The 24797-nt window shown below is 40.5% G+C and overlaps 1 protein-coding gene across 3 annotated transcripts in view; it reads left to right on the top strand.

Annotated features, from left to right (window-relative positions):
* Window positions 1-24797, top strand: part of cntfr (ciliary neurotrophic factor receptor) — a 288526-nt gene that overhangs the window by 80131 nt on the left and 183598 nt on the right. For 2 of the 3 annotated variants that reach the window (XM_030436151.1, XM_030436149.1), the window contains exon 2: window positions 14606-14646. The gene's annotated coding sequence lies outside the window, so the exon portion shown is untranslated. Of the gene's footprint in view, window positions 1-12046; window positions 12064-14605; window positions 14647-24797 lie in introns of those variants that run through there. The other variant, XM_030436152.1, reaches the window with a different exon arrangement.

The raw sequence follows: 24797 nt of genomic DNA, 5'->3' as shown, positions 1-24797 counted from the left end.
TATGTTAATTGATGAGCTGTCCATAACTGGTAATCAATCGATTATAATCAATCAATAGTTTGGACTAGTGTAGTCATGATACCTTGAAACGCATCGATATTTGAATTGACAACATTGAGGGCACATCATTTTAGCTCTTTATTAAAAAGATGAACATAAAAAGGCTTGTGTACTATGTGTTTAGCACAACACCATCTGGGTTAATGTACTTGTGACCGCTGTCTGGAGGTGGCGGGACTATGATCACACTGGAGCGGTGGGCACAAGAGAGGGAGCAGAAAGGGAGCAAGAAAGCCCGGCTGATACGGTTTCATTGATACTTCAGAAAAGTAGTATTGAAACTGTTTAAAATATACAAGATCAATATTAATATACGGGTATTTTGACAACTGTTTAAACTATAAAAATGTCTGAAAACCTCTGTGACAACAGTCCAAAACCCAAAGATATTCAGTTTTCCTTGATTCAAAACAGAAAATGGCAGCAATAGCTAGCGATTAATTTTTTGTTGATTATCTGTTAATTGATTAAACAAATAGTTTCAACCCGACACATATTATAAATGTATTATTTCTATGAAACAGCAAATATTCATTCCAGAATGTTGATCAATTGCTCAATAAAAAAAAAACAAAAAAAAAAACAAAAGGTAGAAATACCCAGTAGTTTTAAGTTTACAGTGATATTTAACATTTGACAAACAAGCACCAGTGAACAATTGGCATTTTCCCCGTTAAAATGACTTAAATGACAAATAGACTGACAAAATAATTACTGTGCATTTATTTTTGGTATAGGGAATAATCACTGTTTTCAATACTAACTCGATAGCTATCATAGTATATTTTTTAGAATGTAATTTGACCTAAATGATTCATAAAAGGCTCAATTATTAAACTTTTTTCCCCTCATGCAGCTTTGTCATGACTGTAGAATGACTAAGCCTTTTCATTTGACGTCATTTGGACACCTTCATTATTGATTTCTACCACACTGTGGCTTTATATAACACTTTAATGATGTCAGTGTGACACTCACCTTGCCTCAGTCATGTAAAGTGGTATCATGATATTGTAGTTTAACCCTTTTCTCACTTTTGTCATATACTTCTCTATTATGATGTCATGACCTGTGTCTTACGTTGGCCACGCAGAGCTTTACTGTGACACCATATTATTCTAGCATCCTTTACTGCTTTTTGTGATGTCCCAATGTAACTTTCTTCTTATGTAGTGTGTGTGGGTACACCTCTAACATATCCCCATAGTGTGACTTTTACCTGACTTTGTCCCTGTAAAGCTTTAATGTGTTGTCATGGTGCGACTAGCTAGTTACGGTTTGTGCTGACAGAATATTGTTGTATTAGAAATGGACGGAGGAGCCTTTGGGACAGTTTTTCATCACTGCGTGTCCTTGGAACACACACACGTTCACATATTGTCACAAATGACGCTGCACACACACATACAGACACTCGGACACACACACACAAGGACATATACACAGTTACATTCTCACACACACGCAACATACCAGCATGCACATGCACCCTATTTTTTATGAGCCCTCCCTTACGGCTATAGCAGGAAATGAATGTCCAGCAGCCGAGGCTGTTAATTAACATTTATGGCTGCAGATGACCGTTGAATCATTAGACTGGCTCTCGCAGCCTTCACGTCAAAGCAACTAGGTTATAAAAATCCAATCTTTGTCCCTGACTCTGTGCCAAAGTAATGATGGTGGATCATGATGTTGATTTGTTCTATAATGTAAATCTAAACGGCACTGATCTCCCTGTATGGGTACAATATTTGTTTGTCTCCTTGGACAGTATGTGTGCCTGTGGGTGTGAAATCCCATATGCTTTATGTATATGGGTCTATTTGTTTTCATTAGATTTCTGTCCATCAGAAAACCTCAACCCTAACCCTATTGACAATACACGAAAAAATCCATTTTGCTATTGCCACTCATATTTGCAGTATTACGTCATTGAAACACATTACCTTGCAATAAAAACATAAATACATGTCCTTTACTGATCCCAAGAATCCGTGTTTTAATGGGCTGGTATCGGCTGGGCTTTACCAGATTCGGCTCTACCGTGCAGCAATCCCTCCCTATTGTCCAAGTAAAAATGAGAGTGTGTGAATGAGGAAAACGTTCTGGATGCAGCAGTGCATGACAATATTATAATAATAATAATAATAATAATAATAATAATAATAATAATAATAATAATAATAATAATAATAATAATAATAATAATGATGATGATGTCATGTTACCATTTCGTATATGAAATGTAAAAAAAGGAAGGGTAATGCTTCCCTCTCTAGTACCAATGCTTAGAGCAGCCAAAAAGGACCACAACAGCAATGGAAGACGCGCATCAAAATCCAAGCTGCGCATGGTTGGACCGCGTTCATGCAAATGATGGTTTACTAGACTGCTGTGAGCTGAACTAAACATGCCACAGCAGTGTTTCCCACAGACTGCAAAGCAATTTGTGGTGATAGCGAAGGGGGGGAACGTTAACCACGTCGGCTGTGTCAGAGGTGTGTCAATACGAAACTTTCGTGAACTCAGGACTTTCGCCAGCTGCCTGCACTAAATATCAAGCTTCCACGTTATTATTTCAACGGATAATGTCGTTTTCATTGAGACACATGCAGTGTGTACGGTGGGGAGGGCTGTGTGTGCCGAACGGATACGCTGCTTTTTTTAGTAGCACAAAAAACCCACGAATGAGTAAATTAGTGGGAAACCAAGAGGGAGTTTGGGCTACTAGTAATGGTCGACAACACACAGCAGTGGGCGCACTGGATTTATAACGCAACACAAATTGAGAGTGTCATTGCAAAATGGAACGCTGCACAATTACGGTTTTATCTAGATTGTCTTGTTTTCGGACCAGTTGGTCATAAATAAAATAAATTGAGAGTTACATTTTAAATCCTAATCCGTTATCTCTCACTCAATTTGTTAAGTGAAAGGAACTATTTCAGTGAGCAGCCTCTTGTTTTGTTTGTAGCTAGCATTGAATGTCCTCTTCATGAAGTAAAATGAAATGTCACCATTAATTTCTTGTTTCTAGCTTGCCTTTGCTAGGTTGTCTAAATTACTGCTTTACTTTGTCATTAGATACAATACATAATGCCTCAATATTGTTGTACTTTTATAATTTTTATTTCTCTGATGCTGTGCATGTACAGTATACACACAAAGCCACACACAGATGTGAGCACAAACAACCCAAATACAGACATCTGAGTCAGTTCCAATCACTGCTCCAAACACCTGTCTGCCCATCTTCCAATAGTGTTTTATCCATGTCTGCTTTCCCCTGGCCAAAGGAAACTGTGTGTCATTTTATGTGTGTGTGTTAGCAGTCTGACGGCCACAGATAAGGCAGCAGTTATCTTATCGTACTGAGCCAACCTACCCTAAAACCTCACAAGGTGTCACAGCAGGCTGGCTTTTCCCCAACCATCCCCTCGTTTTCATGTCAATTTCAAACCGTTTCTCCTGTCTCTCAGTCTTTGCCCTCCCTCCCCTTTTGTCTCTATCCCTAGATATGCTCCCTCCCTCCTTTTCATAGGCAGTTAAGCCCATTTTAGTTCAGTGTTGCCCCTTTCTTCTCCCTTCATCCCTCTCTTTTACTAGCTCTCCCTCTTTTGATATTTCTTGGGATCCATCCACTTGGCCTTGCGATCAATCTCTCCCATCTTTAGCCAACTTTGACAGTGTTTGCTATCCTGCTTTTCCCTCTTTGCCCTCACCTGACTCTTTCTTTCTCTTTTCCTCTCTCTTTCTTGCTCTTCCCATCTCTATTTCTCATTTTCCTCTTATCGCTGACCTCTCTCCAGGCTGCCAGATCACCTCACTCATTCTCATTGCCTTTCTCGCTTCCGCTCGTCCACCTTCTCACAGCACCTTCATCCAGTTATTTATTCACAGCTCAGCAGCGATGACAGCCTTTTTATCAGCCTGCCAGTTATTTCGCACATCACTCTTTAGTCACTCCTAAGCTTGCCAAGCTGTCCAGCCCTCAGTCCTTCTCTTTAGCCTTGTAAGACCGTCCTGAATTACAAGAGCTCAGTTTCTGGTAGAAGACGGTTTTGAAATTATTCACTGACAATCCACTCAGGCAGACAGCTGAAAGCTGATCAGTGAACTGGTGGGGTGGTTTAGATGATGACGACAGCAGTGTTGTATTCAGAAAGAAAATTCTAGCTTCTTAAATGTGAAGATTGGTTGCTTTTCTTTGTCATTCATGATAGTAAATGAACAGTACTGGGTATTGGACTGTTGATTCAACAATATAATTATTATTTGGCAGATTAATCAATGATGATAATTGCAGCACTTAATTTAAGTTTAGTGGGTGTGATTTACATCTCTCAAATACCAACTTTAAACAAGATCTTGAACTATTCTACATTAAAGTTCTTAACTTTGTAAGAAAGTTTATTTTTTGAGTCTCATGCCCGAAAACTAATTCTTTGGGATTGAAAGATACTGCTTTCCCAAGCAAGTGTCTTGTAACTCCTGCCAGACCAAAAGGTGTTGACTGGCTTTGCGAAACTTCATTTACCTATAGCATTGTGGGTTTTTACATTCAGATTGACATTAATTAACTTAACTTTTTTTTTTTTTTGGCCCATTCAATTAAAAAGATTTTTATAACTTCATCATGTTTTAGTTCTTGCAAAATTCCTGGTAATTGCGTCAACATTTGAACTGGCTCTGTCAGTCCTCCCTATTTCCTTAAATCAAACAATCTGTCAAATGGCCACTGTACCACCTTGCTCCATCTCTCACACTCAAGACATAATATTTAGTCCTTCCGTGCCCTACCAGCACTAGTACCTCGCCTTTTATCTTCATCTCTTACCAAATATGACCATCTTTGTCAAACTCTCAGCCCCCCTCCCTCTTTCATCTATTAAATAAAGCCTTTCAGTTCATTTTACCTTATATCACTCCTCTCTTTCCTCCCTCTGCCCTTGCTTTCCCATCTCAAACCAAGTCAGACAGTTGTTATCAATCTGCCAGAGGAGACAACACGATCTAAATTTTACTCCTTGTTTTTCCCCTTTCCTTTTTTTACCCTCCCCCTTATTGCCTCCCGTCTGCTTTGAATTTGAATTTACATGTCGTGGTGCAGAGGTGGACTGATGCAATGATGAGACGAGTATCTCCTGAACATCCCTGCGGGGTTTCAGTCTCCTCTCTTTGTCCTTCTCACTGGCCTGAGGGTTCATTATTTTTCTGTCGTTGTTATTCAGAGTTTGTTCCTCTCTCAGCTTTTCAGATGAATTCTTTCTTTTATCACCTTTGACATTTTGCTGCTAGTTTTCTTTACTTGATTTGTAAGACCATCCCTCATTGGTGTAGATCAGGCTATTGCAAGAAAGCCCAACGTGATCATGACGTATGTCAAAGAATAGTTATACTAGTTAATAATACGCTTTATTTTTTTGTGTTCCATCTAATCTAATTTTTGCACAGCTTGGGTGATTATTCTGACAGAAATTTGGTGTTATGGGGTCAATTGTTTTATAACTGGAAAATGTCCAATATCAAGTAACAGCAGCTTCCTTGACTTTCCCCCCTGAGCATAATAAGTCTCCAGATTTTATTTTTTACATTAAATGAACTCTTTCGGTGTCGGGGGTGAAGTTAGGCTGCTATGTAGGTTTTGCTTCACTCAAGTGGATGTTATTGTCACTTCTTGCTATGAATTTCTCATGGGGATCAATCACTCAGGGTTTATGTGAGCCGACAGTGACATGTTTGGCTTAGGTTAGTGTTTAATATGTATTTAATCACATGGAACCAACCAATGTTTGGTTTTAGGAAGTAATGTCAAAAGTTCAGCTCCTCCTGTCTTATTTTCTTGCTTTTTAGTAAAATGTAATAAAAACACCTTTTCAACTCAAAATTTGGACGTTTTAATGTCATTCAGTTGTGAACAATGGCACTTTTGGATACCATAAATAAGTATGAGTTGTAGCCTTGGGCCATCTTTTCTGTGCTGGTGTGATATTTAAGGTTGTTCTCATTCCATGATTGCCTCTTAAAAATGTGAAATGTCAGTTATTTCCAGCCTATCATTTGTCTCTCGGATCTTGCTTAATTGGTCAGTTATCTATCTATAAGTGTGTAGGACAGCTTTCATGCATGAAATCCTCCTGTGCTTGCATCTTGTGTGAGACTGACTTGTGATTGAGTAAGGCATTGACCAATTGTTGACCCCTCCATGTCGATCTCTTTATAGAGGGTCAGTCTGTGGAGGATCTGTAAAGCCTCTTGTTCCTGTCAGTGTGGCTGTCTCTCTGTGTGGGAAACCAAGCAGTACACATTGCAAATCAAGGGTTTTATTTACCCAAACTTCAAGATCTATGAAAAACAAATAACTTTAACTTGAGCGTGACCACATTTTACCACAAGGACAAAGTACTGCAGCCCTTTGTAAGTAAAGTTATAAAACTGAGGTCCAGAAATTGAGCAACAGTGAACACTGAGTACACTGAGATGACTCACACATGACTGACACAAAGAAACAAAGGGGAAACATTTATACGTGTTTGGCAAAATGAACACAAAAAGGGCTGAAGGGAAACATACTTGAGATAAAACCAAAACAAAGGGATAACATGAACATCAGCTGTAGAGAGTTTCTCAATTTATACCCCAATGTTACTTTGCTCAGTGTTCTGTCAGAACATCAATCTTATAAATCACAATGAGTTACGTTTTAAGCTAGGAGCTCTCCTATGAATCCTGATGAGACGATCAATTGTTATTTGTAAACACATTTTCATTCTTTAACTTTAAAATATCCTGCCTACATTACTCATCTTTGTCAGATGTTTTAGATCACTGCAAAACAAAATCTGTGTATATCGGCCAATATATTTGATATTATGACTTTTTACTCCATAACATCTATGCCAAAATTCCGCCCAAGAAATGAAGTATTGGTAGGCTCCAATGCAAACATACTGAATTAGCAGTCTACATATTATCAAACCACTGCAGCTCTCCTTTTCCCTCGTGTTATAATGTTTATCCTTAGTTTTGGATTACATGATTCTGTCTGTTCTCCTGAACAACTACAAAACACCAATTACACTAAATAGAGGATTTTTACATGTATTAAAATTATGCAAATTGCATATTTTTATAATTCTCTCATCTCGCCTCTCAGCCAGCTTATTCCCCCCTTGATGACTTAATTAGAGCCAGGTCAGTCGTTGTGCAGCTTGTTACTCTGCAAACAAGGTAAACCTTCAAATGTATGCAAAGCACGGGTGGCCATAAGCATAAAAACAACCAATTATGGTATATTCACTTATGGTGAATTTACCTAAGACTCAAGGTTGTGTCAGCTTTATAAAGCTGTATACAAACTGCTTTGCTGGCTTCATAATAACATATGCACACACTCACAATCACACACCTTTCTTTCCCCCATTCCTTTGTCCATGGTATTCTATAGCTGAAAGCCTTCCTCTTATTATGTTGTGGTATATGGCTGCACTGAACCATCTCTGTGTATCTGGCCCTTACTCTGTCCTCTGTGTTTTCATTACATTAGAGTATGACAGAGAGACCCCCACCCATCACATTAGAATAGGCAGAGAGAACAGGGTCCAAGATAAAGCATCTGCTGCAGTGATGTCAGAGGACAGTTATGAAGCAGATTATGAGGCTTATAGTCTGAACTTTCTGCCTCCAGTTTGCTCACTTAACCTCTGACATCCTTACTGTACTACCCAACGTCCATTTTTCTCACTATCACAATTTACTTTCATTGTTTTTTCCACTGATATTTTATTGAATTTGTTGTCATCCTTTAAACTGTGATGATGACCACTTGTGTTATGAATAATGCTTTCATCAGGTTTTATTGCTTTATTTTAAACTGTAGATTGTCAGTGTGCATCTTCGGTTGCGATTGTGACTTAAAAGATGTTGTTTCAGTCCTTCTCTTGATAATATTTTAAGGTAGACAGCTATTGATTTGAACAACTAAACAGGCTGAAGATAGGACTAATAATGTACTTTCTTTCACTTAAACACTTGAGTGTACCTAATTTTCATCTCACCTTCCCTGCTCCCTCTTAACACCTTCTCCTTTGTTCTCTTTGTTTTCTTTTATTTGTTGGCATCATTTCCACACCATAATATTGTCTTCTATCTCATTCAAGGCACAAGTGAAATATAAAAACAAAACGGCACTTTTACAGAAAAGAAATCATTACTTTAAAGGGATAGTTCGGTTTTTTTGAAGTGGGGTCATATAAAGTACATATCTATAGTCGATCTGTTTCCTACCGTAATCACCGATCAGCGCAGCCTCAGTTTGGAGAAGTAGAGAGCCGCTCCAACCCAGATGCTCAGCTTTGTACTGCAGTGAACGGGGTTCAGCAAAAAAGCGAAATTAACCACCTAAAACAAGACTCACCTAAAAAAATTTACATCAGTTCAAGTGTACATTGTATAGGTAAAATTCACACCGCTTTACATCACGGTCAGACTGTGCTTTCTTTTGGCACTACATTTTCTCAACCACAGAACCTCCGTATCCCTACGCATTAGCGTAACTGGGCAACAGCTGATCTGCGAGCGGCGGCTGGACGAGAGGTTTACTTTCGATAAAAACGAAACTTAAATCTCCGTATCCTTCCACATTAGCGCTCATGCGTAGGGATACGGGGGTTCTGCGGTTGAGAAAATGTAGTGCCAAAAGAAAGCGCAGTCTGACGGCGATGTAAAGCAGTGTGAATTTTACACTTGACCTGATATAGATTTTTTTTAGGTGAGTCTTGTTTTAGGTGGTTAATTTCGCTTTTTTGCTGAACCCCGTTCACTGCAGTACAAAGCTGAGCGTCTGGGCTGGAGCTGCTCTCTACTTCTCCAAACTGAGGCTGCGCTGAGCGGTGATTACGGTAGGAAACAGATCAACTATAGATATGTACTTTATATGACCCCACTTCAAAAAACCCGAACTATCCCTTTAAGACTTCCTTGTTTCCCTTAGATTCATGCTGTGCTGTGGCACATTTAGATTAATTTAGTTGCTTCAAATCTCCTCCCCTCACCCGGTGGGTAAATGTATCATGCAAATAAACTGGCAGGTAAACCTGTTGTCAGTGAGTTTACACCTCACTATGCCGCAAAGTGTAAAAATCTCTGTCTCTCCATGCTCTTTTAGCCTTCATCTTCTTAACCCGATCCCCTTGCTTGCTAATAATAGCCCCGGCTTTAACAGAATATGGGGACTGCTGGCTGGATTCATATTGGTTTTTGTGCAATGGGCAGTTCAATGGCTCCTAGGACTCTTTTTAGCACATTGATTTATAGTAGTAACTCTGCTAGGTTAACCTTTAATTTTCTGTCTTTATTTTTGGCTTGTTTGTGCAAGGCGATGTTTTTATAGTCACACAGTTTGCTCATGCTCCAGCTGCCCCTAGATTTTAGGAGTTAAACTAAATGTGTGAATGTTGAGATAGAAATATTGCAGGGGTGGAATCAGAAACATTTGTGTCAGAACTTAATCAAGTATGGCTGCAACTAACGATTTTTGTTTTCATCATCAACTTATCTGAAGATAAACTTCTGGATTAATCTTTCAGTCTATAAAACATCAAATGATTGTGATAAATGCTTATCAGAATTTCCCAGAGCGCAAAGTGACATATTCAGATTGCTTCTTTTGTCAAAATAACTGCAAATCTCTACATTTAATTAACGTAAACCAGAACAAGTTTCATGTTTTTGCTTAAAAAAAGGACTGAAATGATCAATTATTTATCAAAAATGATCTATAATTTTGTTTCAAACAAATAATCATCTAATGGTTCCTGCTCTTTAATCAACATGTATGACCTCAATGTGTTGTACCTCAGATGTTAAAAATAATAAGAGTTGATGTGCACCATTAGCTGTGCTGTAAGACAGGAGGTAATACGAATTGACCTTATTCTTAAAAGCTTGTTGGCGCTGAAGTGACAGACTAACAGAAAGAGGCAAAATGAATAAATGCAATCCCAGCTTTTGGCTAGTGGATGCTGTGAATCCCTCCCTTTGCTGTAATCCTTTATCCCTGCAAAGAAATCACAATGCTTTGTAGACATCTGTTTGTAAAGTGCATTTTGTATGGCCAGTAGACATGGCAAAATGCCACATCAGTCACTGTTAATGAGTAAGCTTGATAACAGAAAGAGGAGGTTATAGTAATTAGAAAAAAAAATCCTCTGACTAGTAGGCTATTTAGTTTCAGAACATGTACTGAAATTGGGAAATGGATACGAAAGTAATCCAGTGATTGAGTCACACAGTGCGTTTACATGCACAGTTTAGTCAGATTACAGCCATAGTTCGACTATGCTGCTCAATCGGACAACTGCAATTATCCGAGTATACATGCCGGTGAGAAAATCGAATTACTGCCGAAAGCATGTCATACTCCGGTACGCTAGGTGGCGCTGTGCCCATTTCAACTGTGTTAACGGGGCCACCTCCGGCTGACCTCTTTACGTCACCAGCTGCCTCGGCATTCAAGAAAGATGGCGTACGAAGAGCGAGACGGAGCTACATCTTTGTACACTTCGTATATGGTGTACATGATAATTACACAAACTGGATGCACAATGGCGCTCTTTCTTGCGGTGATTTCGGAGGAAAGACGCTGCCGCCGTCCCATCTACTTCCGGCTCACGGCCCCGGGGAAAAATCTTGTGCCTGCGCAGAACGCAAAATCCGATCCGATCCGCTGGAAACGTGTACATGCAGGAGTTGATGCGACTTTCAATCGAATAATCTACGTGGTGTAATTTGACTATGAGACATCTGATCCGGTCCGATTTTAGTCAGACTAAGGTGTATACATGCATCTTAAAAATCCGATCATCGTCAGACTAACGCAGTAATTCGGTTTTCTTGAGTGTCGTGTAAAAGCACTGACAGTTTCTTTCCTTTAAATCAAATTTAAATAATGTTGTCTGGTTCAGCGTTAGTTGGTCCAGAATCAAAAAGGTGGAAATGTGGGCTCCAGCCAAACATGGCATGATGTGGCTTAACACCCCGGCAAACATTCATCATTCCACAACATCTTGACTAAGTACTGTTATTTTGAACCCCGACTGTTAGCCCATACTCCGCAATTAAAGCTCTTGTCTGAATAGTATCCCCTGAATCAGGATGTACAGCCATGATTTTAGGATTTCACCAGGATTTGGCTGCCCATCGTAATAAAAATCCACCCAAGCTGTGATGCTATAGTGTTCTGATTGAATATAATTAAAATGTGATGATAAGTATGGAGTTTGGGAATCTCTGGCTTACTGAATCGGGCTGATCTGTTGTTAGGCGTGTGTTGAAAAGACACATGCTGAGTGTTTAATTATCTCTGAGTCTTCTCTCACTGATCGCATTCATATCTCATCTATTTTAATCCCTGCCTCTGTTTTAGCTACTGTATGCTTAGCTCCCGCTCTCTCTCTCTCTCTCTCTCTCTCTCTCTCTCTCTCTCTCTCTCTCTCTCTCTCTCTCTCTCTCTCCCTCTCTCTCTCTCTCTCTCCCTCTCTCTGTTGCTCTCTCTCTCTTTCTCGCTCTGTCTCTCTCTCTGTCTCTCTCTCGCTCTCTCTCTCACATATGCTTTCACTCTCCACATAAATAATTTTTGCCCGGCCTGCTAATAATTTTTAAGCTCCATATCTGGAACTGCAGAGTGGCCTGTGGGATTTGTTCTTGCTGATTTGCTTGGTTTTGTTTAGGTTTTTTTTTAGGGATATTATTTGTGTGTTCTTAGCTGGTGTAGAATCTCCTTGTGTCATCTGGAGATTTAAAGAACTGCTGAATTGGAAAAGTACAGCTGGTGTCAAGGTCTGGAAGAAGGAGAAAATGAGAAAAAAATGTGTGTGTTTTTGTAGGTGTGTGCTGAGCGCAAAGAGAAAGTATGGCAAAGAGACAAAAAGAGCAAGGGAGGGCATGACGAGGTGAGAGGCAGATAGGGGAGAAACAAACAAGAGGAGCAAGAGCGTCTAAAAGGTGATGTTTCACATGATAGCACGTTCTGCAAAGCTGTTGCTGCACGGCAGCATCAGCAAATCTCTCCCACTTTCAACTTTTTTTTCTTCCTCTTCTCTCTCTCCTCCAGCCAAGCGGCAGGCAGACAGACAGGCTTTCTAGAAATAAATAAATAGCCTTTCAGCCACTGATGCCTCTAGAGAAACTGAGACAGGCTGCCTTGACTTTAAATAAAAACAGCAACAAAATAAAGAAAGCAAGCACAAACTCTGGTGCTGAGGCTAGATTCACCTGTGGTGGGAAATGTAAGGAGGCACAGTATCTGAAAACTATCTTAAAACCGAAACACCATAAGATTTCTGGCTTTTACTGCTCTTGCTGAAATAAATGCTCTGAGATGAGTTGTCTGCTGGCGTGCTGATCATCACTTTTAAGCCCAGAGTGCATCATCATTTTATTGTTGGCTCGCCACCGAAACCTTGAGATGAAATACATTTAATGCAATTCCATTCAATCATAACTTATTTAACCACAAATACTGTTTCTTTTCAGATTTTGAAAGACAGAATCATAAGTTGTAGGTGTAATATAAAGGTTTTTAGTGAGTTAAGGAGATGTAATTTTGTTAGGGCTGAAGCCTTGAAACTATCTTTTACTACGCTCCACTTGACAAGTGCTCTGTATGCTTTTGTCGGTTTGTATAGTCATTTTCTCAGGAAGCATAATGTTACAGCTACAATAACGGGCTGTTCCCTTTGCAAATTAAGTTGGACTGTAAAGGTTAAACAAAAGATTGCGCTTGAAGAGGAGCATCCAAAATCTCAGTGCCTGGAGAGGTAAATGTTGACTCACTGGTATTGATCAGCAACCCTCTAAACCCCCCACTGATATATTACTGTCACTTTGAGGTAATGTTGTAAAGAACAAATATATTTGCAGTGAATCCTGTTTGCCCGCGAGATGACTCACTGGTTTTATAGCTTCCTTACAGTCAGAATATTTTGAGTTATGTGGAAACGAAATGCCTTTGTCCTTACTCGCGTTCGCATACTTACTCTGGTGCATTTAAAGTCATAAACTCGGTTTTACCAACAGTGAAAATGTGAGTCTGTTTCAGTCATACTATCCTATTAACATTTAATTCTCATTTAGTATTAAAACTCAATTATATTTGCTCCAAAAAAGCTCAAAAGTCCAATATCAAGGCATACTTTATTAGATTGTACCTATTCTGTTGTCCTCTATTCTCTAGAGTTAGGGTTTTTCGCAGCTTTTATATTCAACACTAGACCGCTTCATCAGGAGCGTGACGTGGCTGTGGTAACAGCCGTTTTACAGCGCAGCAGATTTAGCTGATGTGCGTGGCACGCCAAGTTACCATGCAATACAGCTAGTGTGGTTTTGTGTGTGTGTGTACGAGTGTGTGTGTGTGTGTGTGTGTGTGTGTGTGTGTGTGTGTACGAGTGTGTGTAGTAGACGGGGTGAGAAGCGTGTAATAGGCTCACCTGTCCCTGGCTGCAGACTGATAGGCAGGTGGAGAGAATGGAAACCAGATGGAAAGACAGAGAGATGGAGGAAGGGGAGAAACGAATGCAGGGCAGATAAGACTGCACTAGACTATGCCTATGGGGTGCATAGATTTTGAATTTCCACATTCTGTTTGTTTGCCTGATGTTGTTTTGCCTGCACACCATTACATGATGAAATAAGTAGGTGGGATAGAGGGAGCAGAAGGAGGGAAATGACTGAAGAAATATTGCTGGGAGGATGAATAGCATGGAAACGCAGCGTAGTGGAAAAATGAAGTCTTGTGATATTTCCCAACATAACTGTGTCTTTAAAACACTTTCATCCAAAAACTTTGAATTGCTAAATCTCTTTGCAGTATGATGCCATTTTCATTATACTTAACATGCTTGGAGGCTGACAAAAGCTGTGAACATTTTCAACAAGATTTATTCAATTTTAAAACCCCCTGAGGGTTTCTGAGATTGAGCAGGATATTATCCCTTTCAAGAACACAAAGTCAAATCTTTTTGCCAAATAAGGTTTATCACTGAATACTTTTTCCACTAAGTTGAAATGATGGGGAGGACATGACAGATGCTATCATCAATTTCAGCATAGATCAGCTTTCTTCAGGGGTTGTGACTCATGGCAGTTTGTCAAATACTGACAAAATGTAATCACTGTGATTCATGTACATGGGCACGCTTTTTCCACTTTTTTGTTGACACGCCACAAAATGGAAATCCATGTTCATGTACACAAATCCTTGATACATAATTTTGTCATTATTTCCCTAAACTTAACCACAGACTGGATGCTAACCCCAGATTTAGAAAAGAATAGTTAAATAAAATAAGTGTCTATGTACATGAATCTTGTAGATAATGTTTCATTGATGGGCCAGGCATCTAAAAAGCATTCCAACAGGCACTTTTGATAACCTAAATCCCCTGCTGACTCTTATCCCAGATCAGAGTGCTATACTCTAAACTCAAATCCTTCACTGCTCATTTTCTGTTTGATGTATTGACTAACTCCATGTTCTGTTTGACAGAGTGAAGAGGAGGATCGTGCTGACGCTTCGTCCTGTCCAAGGTGAGCTTTGCTCATTTTATGTTGATGTCTTTGCTCGAGTTCACTTGGTTTTCTGCTTTTCGATTTCTATCTAGTCAAATTTAGACTTTGTGCGCCGCTTTTTGTTATTTGTGCTGAGCAAGTTTCACAAGCCAGGGATCCGTGAAACTCATTTCATTTTCCCTATAAATAGACAAAAATATTGCTCTCCTTCGTTGTCTCCCCGCTCAACCATGTAAGCAAGTAAATCTGCATCATCTTGTTAATTTGTCCTATTTGTTCACGTGAAATTTCCCCTCACAAGACTGTGAAGACGGTTTCAGTGCTGAGCGAGCTGTATGAGATCAAATCAACAATGGGAGCCACATGTGTGAAAAGCCAATGTAATGCTGTGAAACCTGTTTAGCATATGTGAGGCAGGCTGTAGATATATAGATTTAAGCTTCAGCTTCTTGAATGAGTGCTGAGATTTCAAGAAAATTCACGTTACGATTCAACAAGCAGCTGCCCTGAACCCCATGTTGAGAACCTCTGGCCTGCCTGTAAGGTGGTCTCTGCTTCTCTGTCAGTAGCATGTCTCAGGCTGTATCTGCTTGCTGTGGTGACATGCGTGTGTCAGCAGTAGGACGTGTGATGCGTGTTTGTGTGCGCGGTGGCGGGCGTTGAAAGGACCCCGTGAAGTCAGATAGAGTTCCTCTGTCAAGAAATGCCAGCATCTCTCATCTCTCATCTCTATCCGTCCTCGGCAGAGAGCGAGAGTGTCTCTCGCGCTGAGGCGCTGAGGGGTGCTCGCTCGGAGCGCTCTCTCTGAGCGTCTTCGTCTGCGGTTGATGTTCGCTCTATTCGCGGGTCTCTTTTCTTTCTTTCTTTCTTTCTTTCTCTCTCTCTCTCTCTCTCTCTCTCTCTCTCTCTCTCTCTCTCTCTCTCTCTCTCTCTCTCTCTCTCTCTCTCTCTCTCATATGCACACACACACACCCACACACAAACACGGTCGGATGCAGAAATGTCAGAAATACAGGCAGGCAGTCATTACACACCGGCACCCACAGACACTCTAGCGCACACACACTCATACAGGAAATACGCAGACGGAGTGGACACACACGTAGACAGATATCCAGATTCCATGCAGGCCACAGCCATGCATTCATACTGACAGCTCAGGACTATAAGGTTACATCCAGGGAAGTCCACGTCTGCAGCAATGCTTTGAACACCAATAGTATGTGTACACACTTTTATTAACTCACAGACCTGAAGCTAAAGTTTAATGCCAATCTTAAAAGAAACAGATTTATTGTCATACATGAATGAAGGATGATATTTGCATACAGAATTGGTAGATGCAAGTTGTTGCTCACTCGGCAGCTGCAGCACAGAAATTGGGGGGGGGGGGGGGGTTGAGGGCCTTGCTGAAGGGCAGCCTGACTGTAGTCGATGCGCGTTACTCATTTACTTTTCCCACTGCCAGATTTCTCCCAATGCCAGTCTGGGGATTTGAACCGAGGACACAAGCCTGCCTCAGCTTCAGGCTATACTGCAGAAAAGCAATGTGCTTTAATTACACCTGGATTTTCTACGTAACTGTAATTGAGTTCAAGTTGGAGAATTTAGCCTTCCCATCGGGACGTTTGCCTCACAGCAAGGCATATGTGACATTACATAACTGCGACAAACAAAGAAGTGAGATTCAGACACATAAGAGACATTAAATGAATTGGAAAGAGGGGGGGAGTCCAGAGGCTGGGGCTCAGGAGAGTAGAGGGTCTCTCTGTTGGGGGGTGGATGTAAATGGGACTGCAGGTAAATGATGTCTTGATTCAGGTTGCTCCAGTAGTGATACATAATCCAATATCCCTGCATCTGTGATGAAGATGTTGGCTTTTGAATAATTTTCAAATAATAATTTTGAGAGCATCAAGGTGGGTACACTGACCTTTGAGTCTTGTCCACTCTGCAGTTTCCCATAATTTTTGGCAGATATAGTTATATATCAAATATGGTTTTCTTGCATTTCTTGCCATTTCTTCAAGCACAATATGGGTACCATAACTGGCTCTGGTGGAACCATATTTTAGACAAACTTGAAGTTGAATTTGGTGTGACGCTTTCTCAGGTGGCAACAAACTACAAAAGAAATCTGCATAGAAGAGCTGCATTTAATTTGATATTTTGAACTTCGGCCACAATGCAAAGTGGTTCAGTTGCCCTGAACTTGGCACTATCGAAACAAACCTGTCACCTCATGCAGCACACTCTACCCTTTTTGGATTCAATGTGACTCGTCCACATACACATTTTTAACTCCGTACTTGGAATGCTGCATTCCAAGTCTCTGCGATGCACATATGAGATGATGCAGGAAGATGACAACATTTGTTTCAACTTTCTCTCTCTGAGTACTGCAATCGGTGGTGTTGGCATGCAGGTCGGCAAATCGCTTTGTAAACGCCACCCATGTCATCCACACTTGTACGAGAACGTGCATCTCCTTCCTGTGAGTGTGTGCGTGTGTGGGGTCGTCAGTAATGTGAGACTGAGTGTTTTGATCCCTCGGGGGTCGCCTTGTCGCCAGAATCACCTTTACCACCCCCCCCCCCCTCTTCAAGCACACACACACACACACACACACACACACACACACACAAACCCACATTTTAGATTAGATTGACATTGACTCATCCACGATGTACCAGTTCCTGATTTAGTTTGCAAAGGCAGTTAGGTGCAAATTGACTTTGAAATTGACTTTTAGATTGTACAATTATGACAAGTCTTTTTTTTTGTACTTTTCTGTAAGTGCATGTAAGTGTGGGTCACTCATTCTAGCCTCCCGATTCTCTCCTTACAAGTATGTGTGTGTGTGTGTGTGTGTGTGTGTGTGTGTGTGTGTGTGTGTGTGTGTGTGCATCTAATATTCTTCAGTTTTTTCCCCAGAAGCACCTCTTTGTGGTAACCATCACTAATAAAGTACATTTATAGATGATTAAACTTTAGTTAATAGTTATTTCATTGTTGAAGTGTAGTATGTAAGAATTGGCCACCTGTCAGATTCAGATTTAAAACACAGGAGGTGGCGTATCACTAACTTGCTAACTGCTAAGGTCTCATTAGTTAATGAAATACCTATTAACCAATGTTTAATTAACCATAGATTTACTTTTTAAGTGTCACCGCACCTCTTAATAGACTTGATGAGCTATCTGATACAAGGATATATCTGAGAACTCACAAGTATTTAAATTGCTAAATTAATTGTGTTATTGCCTACATTTTATAATATTAAGTCAGCTGTATCTGAGACTATGCCTTCAAAATTCTCATTAAATCATAAGGAATTAATTTAATTGTATCTTGTGGAACACTAGATTAAAATCATCTAAGTACATCAGGCTTGTCCCTTTCAGCGTGTCCATCCAGGACTATTTTTCTTCCTCACATTTCCCCCCATGATAGTCCAGACTAATCTGACATCTCTGACCCATCATTGTTGAAATGGGAGCGATAAAACAAGAAATAATAAACGGCCGTTGTTGTCCTGACCGTGCAGACAAGGCATTATTTTCCATGATTCCAGGCATTGTTGACAGTCCAGATGTAGCCTGTGCACACTGACAAGGCGGTATTACGATCAGCGCCAGTTACCATCTCTGTGACCTAGAATTGCTGACAAGGAATAAGCCCAGGAATTGTATTAACCCAGCTGTGTCTTGACCATGCTGACAAGATGTTATTTTCGAGCCCTGTTGCTGCTGTTAGACAGCTCTGAAGACATTTCAAGATAATGCTACCGAGAGCGGTGTGCCTGCACTGTAAGATACAATTGCTGACGAGCCAGTGTACTGCGGTCTTAAGCACTGTTGACCAGGGAATAGTCAGGCAAGGAAAAGAATCAAGACTAGCTTCATCTACTGTACATGTTGACAAGGCGTGAGCGAGCTCTGCACAGGCCTGCCCGGCCTTGTGTGGCTGACAAGACACTGGATGCTCGGTGACAAGCTGCTTGCTATTCCACACCCATGTTAGTATGGCTGGGGTCACATTGACATCTGCAGTCTGGGGAAACTTGAGCCTATCTTTCCAGCAAACATTGTGAGTGTGTGTGCATGTGTGTGCCAATTGATAGGGATTAGCAAATATGTGTGAGCCTGGCTCCCTGGGATGGCCCTGGTCACTGCTCTAGGTCAATGCATGTGAGCTCTAATGTCCATTCGTGTTTGTGTGTGTGTGTGTATTTGCCAGGCGGTGGGGGGTTAGGCCCGGATTGCAATGACAATGGAGAGGAATTTAAATGAGATAAAAAAGGGGATCAGGGACGTTTGCCAGGAGGATGGAAGAGGCTTTGGCACTATTGTTATTCTTTCTCTTTGTCATTCTGCCTCTCTATCTCTCTATTACAAATTCTTCGTTCTCTGTCTTTCTCCCTCTTGACTGGTACTTTTCTCAAAAAATCACTCTGCCTCTTGTGATTTTATCCTTATCTCTATTATCTCCCTCTGTCCTTCAGCCTTGTTAATGTATCTCTTATCCTTACTTTTTTTATTGCTCTCAAGAATCACCAGTGCTTCATATCATGTCCTGATAAGGACTTTGGTCAGTATTCAGCCTGGTCTTACTCAATATTTTTCTGCATAATACAGCTGCTGACTATTGATGCGTCAGTGGGAGGGGTGTCAGGGTTTCAATTCTAAATCAAAATGGGCTGCCTCCTCGGTTCCATTCCTACCTCCTTGTGCAACACTACAAAGACGACATACATAGCTTAGGCACAGCAGCCACACTTCCAGACACTTCAGGTATCCTGTGTGCACGAAGACGATCAACCAACTGATACCAAAGGTAACTCCGACAGCATCCAATATGTTGGGTTTCAGATCCTCCATTGATTTGTTGGGAAGAGGGTTTACTAAATCCAGATGTGACTGTCTAACAAGGCATGGCTGTCAGTGCTGAGGAAAAAAAGTTTAAATAGAAAATCTAATCGAATTTGATCAAACCACATTGTGGATTAGGAGAATTGTGATACTCCTAGTAAGTGGAAATGGCTCAGTAGGTAGTCGTTCACTTCCTGAAGACACTGCAGTGCTGTTTGTCAGTGGCAGTGGAATCGAGGGACAGGAGATAATGCAGGAACACTAATTCACAAGTAGAACCTGTGCGGGTTAATAAGGGTCAAACTGTGTCTAAATCTGACTCTCTTTTGTAATGTCTTTCATTCACTGTCACCTAATTTTCCCCCATCAGTAGTCTGTTTTGTTTTCCCATCTTAATGTGACTCTCCGTCTCTTTGTGTCTCTCATTGTCTGTCTCTCAGTCACTCCCCCCATCTCTGGTGTTATTACCCCGGCAGTCTGTGGTCAAATGTAGTCCAGTTGCTAATATAACCACTCTCAAAACAGGCTCATTGATTTTACTCTCTCTCTCTCTATGTCTCTGTCATACAAACACACACACACACAGACAGGCACTTTCTCTCCCCATCTCCGTTTGTCTGCCCCCACCCCTTTGCGGCTCTAATTGCGATCAATTAGGAAACTTCAGAAGGCTGAAATAGGAGCTGTGACAAGGGGCATCCGCTGAGCTGGCAGCGAGAGAGGGAGGGAGGGAGAGAGAGAAAGGAAGAGAGAGAGAGAGAGAGTAGAGAAGTGGAGAAGGAGAGAGAAATCGGTGACACGGGAGTGGAGAGAGTTTGGGAGGGGCGGGGGAGAGAAGTCCAAGTCGGTGTCGAGAGATGAGCTAATGGTAATAGCGTGATTGATGTGGCCACAGCAGCTGAAAGTCACATCGTTTTTCATGCCAGGTATCGATTCCTGACAACCCCTTGTTAGCTTTAGGGCGCAGTGGATGGGGCATGGCACTAACATTGCCATGGTTAGGGGTTGTGTTCCCATCTGAAATGTATGCCATTACACCAAAGAAGGTGCTTTGAACAAAAGCATCAAGATCTAAATTCTGAGCAGGCCAGCTGGAAAAAGAGACAGGCTTGCAAACTGATTTCAGAGGGCAATCACACTGTAACATGAGCACAGAATTTCTTTTGGTTTCATTAATTCTAATCAAAGATTATTTTCTCAATGCCTTCAGCCGCCAGGAATACACTGCATGCAGCCTATGACGAGAGCTTTGTTATTTACAGAACAACTGTAGATGTGAAAGGTTTAAAGATAAATGTTTACGTATCTGGCTTTGTCAGAATGGATTGAAGATTTGGAGCAAAAGCAAGTAAAGAAAACTCCAAATGTCAGCACCATGGCAGTACAACATCAGCATAAAACTGGATGTATTTTAGTGACAATTCATTTGTTCAAACAAAAATAATTCCATTTACCATGGAAAACATACTTTATCTGCATTGCTGCTTTCCTTAGTTTCTCTCTTACAGCCACTGCATGTACAAATTAAATCTGGTTACTCTGGAAAGAAAGAGGACAACAGCACAACAGTAATTTTAACAATAAAGTACTGAACGTCATTTATTTCCATCTAATATATAAAACATTTAAAGCAAACTTTGGAAATGTTGCAAAAAAGAAAATGCAAATAAGCTGAATTCCCATGGCCACAATATAAGCAAAAAAGTTAGGCTATGCTATGTTAGGCTAAGTGTAGTTTTGTCAGAAATTGGTTCTATTGGCTTTATAATGCTTGCTGTAATAAACAGAATATAAGAAGTAAAGTTGGAAACAAAGAAAAACATTTGTCTGCCAACTGCGGGTAAACCCGCCTCTTTGGCCATCAACTAAGGAATGTGGAAATTAATCTGGGAATAGGAATCTTAATGGAATATCTCTGAAGACTTCGACAGTGGAGAGAGCTTTTTCTCTTGGAGCTAGAAAAGCCAGTCAGTCAATGAGTTGAATGTTCACTTATTTTCATTCAGAAAAAAACTCTTTCCATCTCCCATTAAGCGCATTAACTACTTTCAGAGTGGGAAAAAACACCTCAAGGGGGCATTAAAATCCTTTTGGGAAAATAAAAAAAAAAATCATTCCAAGTGATGACGTTTCTATCACCTAGTGCTATACTGTAATGGAAACACGGCTGTATATGTGTGAGGTTTAAAGACTTTTACAATTGTAGATATATAAATGTACAAGCAAAAACATCAGAGGCAGGGGAGGAACCAAAAACCATTAATAACTTTCTTGTCTGTAAGTGGCATAAGTGTCCTTTTGCTATTGCCTGTAGATGGCTGTACGTGGTACACATTGTCTACACTCACTGTGTCCTTTTATATGAATTATACTGTGTGTCCCTGTTTAATTTGACTCATCTTTTTGCAACCTCAGAACTCAACTCCTACTGAAGACAGTGGGGATAAAGGGTCCAAACGTTCCCCTTCACTCAGTCTGTTTATTTACATATGTATTACAGACTGGCCCCTGAACAGAAAACCCAAGACAACTTTGCTTGTACAGTGCTTTACAGAAAAACAAGGGACTTCTTCCAGTTAAAGACAAGTATACCCTCCTCCCCCAAGGCGAATATTATAAATAGCATTATTATCTAGAAATTTCCCTTCAGAGAGACTAGAGCGTGCTGGTTGCCTTAAGCTTTCTGAGGCAACAGCTGAAGAATGTTCGACCACAGCAATTCTGTAAAGATTCGTAAAGTTTAACACAGAGCCTGAACTGTAGATACAAACAAGCTTGTTGTAAATACATCGAATGGTGATTTTTGACGAGTTCCTGTCAGAGATGGGGGAATGTGTTCATGGCCTTGAGTTTGTTAAGTATTAGTGTTTTTGATACATAGACCAGAGGCTGAGAGCCTCTGGTCTCATGTTTAGCTGGCTTTGCCTTGGGGCATACAAACCCTTTTATCTTGTCACCCTAATGCATGTGTGTGTGCCTGTGCGCGCAAGACAGAAAGAGAACGAGCAGGGAGAGGGAGATAGGAAGAGAAGGAGAGGCGAGGATCAATACTAAGCCGTCAGGAGGTCTGCTACTCCCAGAGAGAGAGGGAACAGGACACCCAGCAGAGAGTGGAGAGGGAGAGAGTAATAGAGAGAGAGACACGAGTCAAGAGGAAGAGAAGAAGGAAGAGACGGAGGAAAAGAAGGGGGAGAGATGGATGGACAGTAGAAAAGTAACAGGAAGGAGAGATGGATGGGGGTGGAGATGGGAAGGGAGAGTAGATGGGGCTATTGATAAATGAACAGATACAAGGGACAGGAGGAACAGAGCGGACAAGAATAATGCAGATGGAAAAATTGTAGGAGAGAGGTGAGGAAAAGGGCAAGTGTTGGACTACAGGGAGAGGACTTGTAAGAGGTGTACGTGCAGCAATACAGACTAGTACAACAGCAGAAACAGCCACGTTTAAGACAAAATATTATTTACCAGCAGATGGACTTAACATTGGTGAGTGTGTTTATTGTTAAATTGAGTTGTTGTGCTACATGAACCTTATAGCAGTTGCCTGACGAAGCAGAGAGGAAACCATGGATTATTATGGGGAAATACTGATACAGCATCGGAAGTGGTGCCCCATACATATGCAAGATGCTCAGTAGTGCTGACTTTCATGGGAATAAAATTACCCCTATCTGCTGTATAGCTTTTACATGTTGCGGCCTTGTCCAGCTAACTTTTTAGCCCTCCACTGACTTGAATGGTGGTAAAATAATTTAATCATCAGACTGAATTTAGAAAATAGAAGGGGAAACAGAGGAAGTGGGTGTTTGTTGCCTTTAGTTAGCAAATTGAACAATAAAGAGTTTTTATACCTAAAACCCAATCGTTATACTTGACTTTAACATGACCTCAACCAGTTATATTACCTCCCTAAATTAAACCTTATAACATTGTACAGCTATGACGACATGGCATTTCCATAGTTGAGAAACGTAACCTTTCCATTACCCTAAAACATCACAACACAGCCGGTGTAACTTCTGAATCATGTAGAAGTGTCTTCTAGCAGGACAATACATGTCTACTAGCAGCTTACTCTGCACTTGAAAGCTTAAACCTCTTAAATGCAAAATGTTAAACTTAAGAGAGAAATCATCCTTTACGGTACCTGAAAGATCACACATTTGATCCCTAAAATGGACATCAAAATGTCAGGTGTCCTGTTTAAGTGTCAGGCGGCCAATTGTTGTGCATCGTGCCGGCTAAATGCCTCAGATGTAAATGTCAGCCTGTCATGTTGGTATTTTCCGTCTCTATAGTATCTAATAAGGCAAGAATATACTGTTCAGTGGAGGGGTTTTTTTTCCCAGTGTGCCTCGATATGGCCTGAGTTCATGCACTTTCACAGTAGAATGACTCCAGTGGGATTAAACCCCGAGCCTCTGGGAGTGTTATAGCCATGGAAGCGCTCCTCCTTATAGAAACAACAACAAAAAAAGAGGAGTATTTATAACATCCGTTTTGATGCATAATTCAGCGAACATAAACATGAAATGAGGCGAGAAGCGAAACCGTATCCCACAAGATCTAAAAGCTTCGACTTGACACCCATAATGAATATTTAAACCCTGATGACCTTACCCTGCGTATGTCTGTAAATGATTCACTGTTCTGCCTCCCACATGTCTATTTTTATACCTTTTGTCTTTTTTTTTAATATATTCCCATTTCACCTCTTTTTATCTTCTTCTCTTTCTTCTTCAGACATTTTTTTTTTTTTTTTTTCAATTGCCGGCTTCCCAGTACTTTCCAATCCTTAACTAAGACAGATAGCAGTAAGCCTGATATCTGCAGAAGAAAGTGCATAAAGTAAAACTAAAAGAAAGAAAGAAAAGAAAAAAAAAAAAATCATCTTATCATCTATAACTTATCTGTGAATATCATCAACTGTAATTATCTCTCTGCAGTGTATTTCAGCCCCTTGATGATTAAGTTTCTTAATGGGCTCTGGGAATAGTATTATTTAATGTGACGAATAAGATGGGGAATAATACCCCATTATTATTAAATGTATTCGAGATGAAGAATTTCAATTGTGAGTTTCGTTATACTTGGGCCAATAATGACCCAGGTTTCTTAATGAAAGAAATGACTCTGAGGCATAACACAGTTTTTTTTTTTTCACAATGAAGCCACAGGATGTAATGACATGGCTCTTCGCCTCAAACGCTATATCTGGTTTGAAGTGTGAAAGGAAAAGGAAGGTTTTATGCTTTTAATGCAGAAGTTAACTAAATTGCTTTCTGATGATCAGTG

The sequence above is a fragment of the Sparus aurata genome, chromosome 12, assembly GCF_900880675.1.
Source record: "Sparus aurata chromosome 12, fSpaAur1.1, whole genome shotgun sequence".
Lineage (NCBI taxonomy): Eukaryota > Metazoa > Chordata > Actinopteri > Spariformes > Sparidae > Sparus > Sparus aurata.
This window is presented reverse-complemented; position numbering and strand designations above follow the sequence as displayed.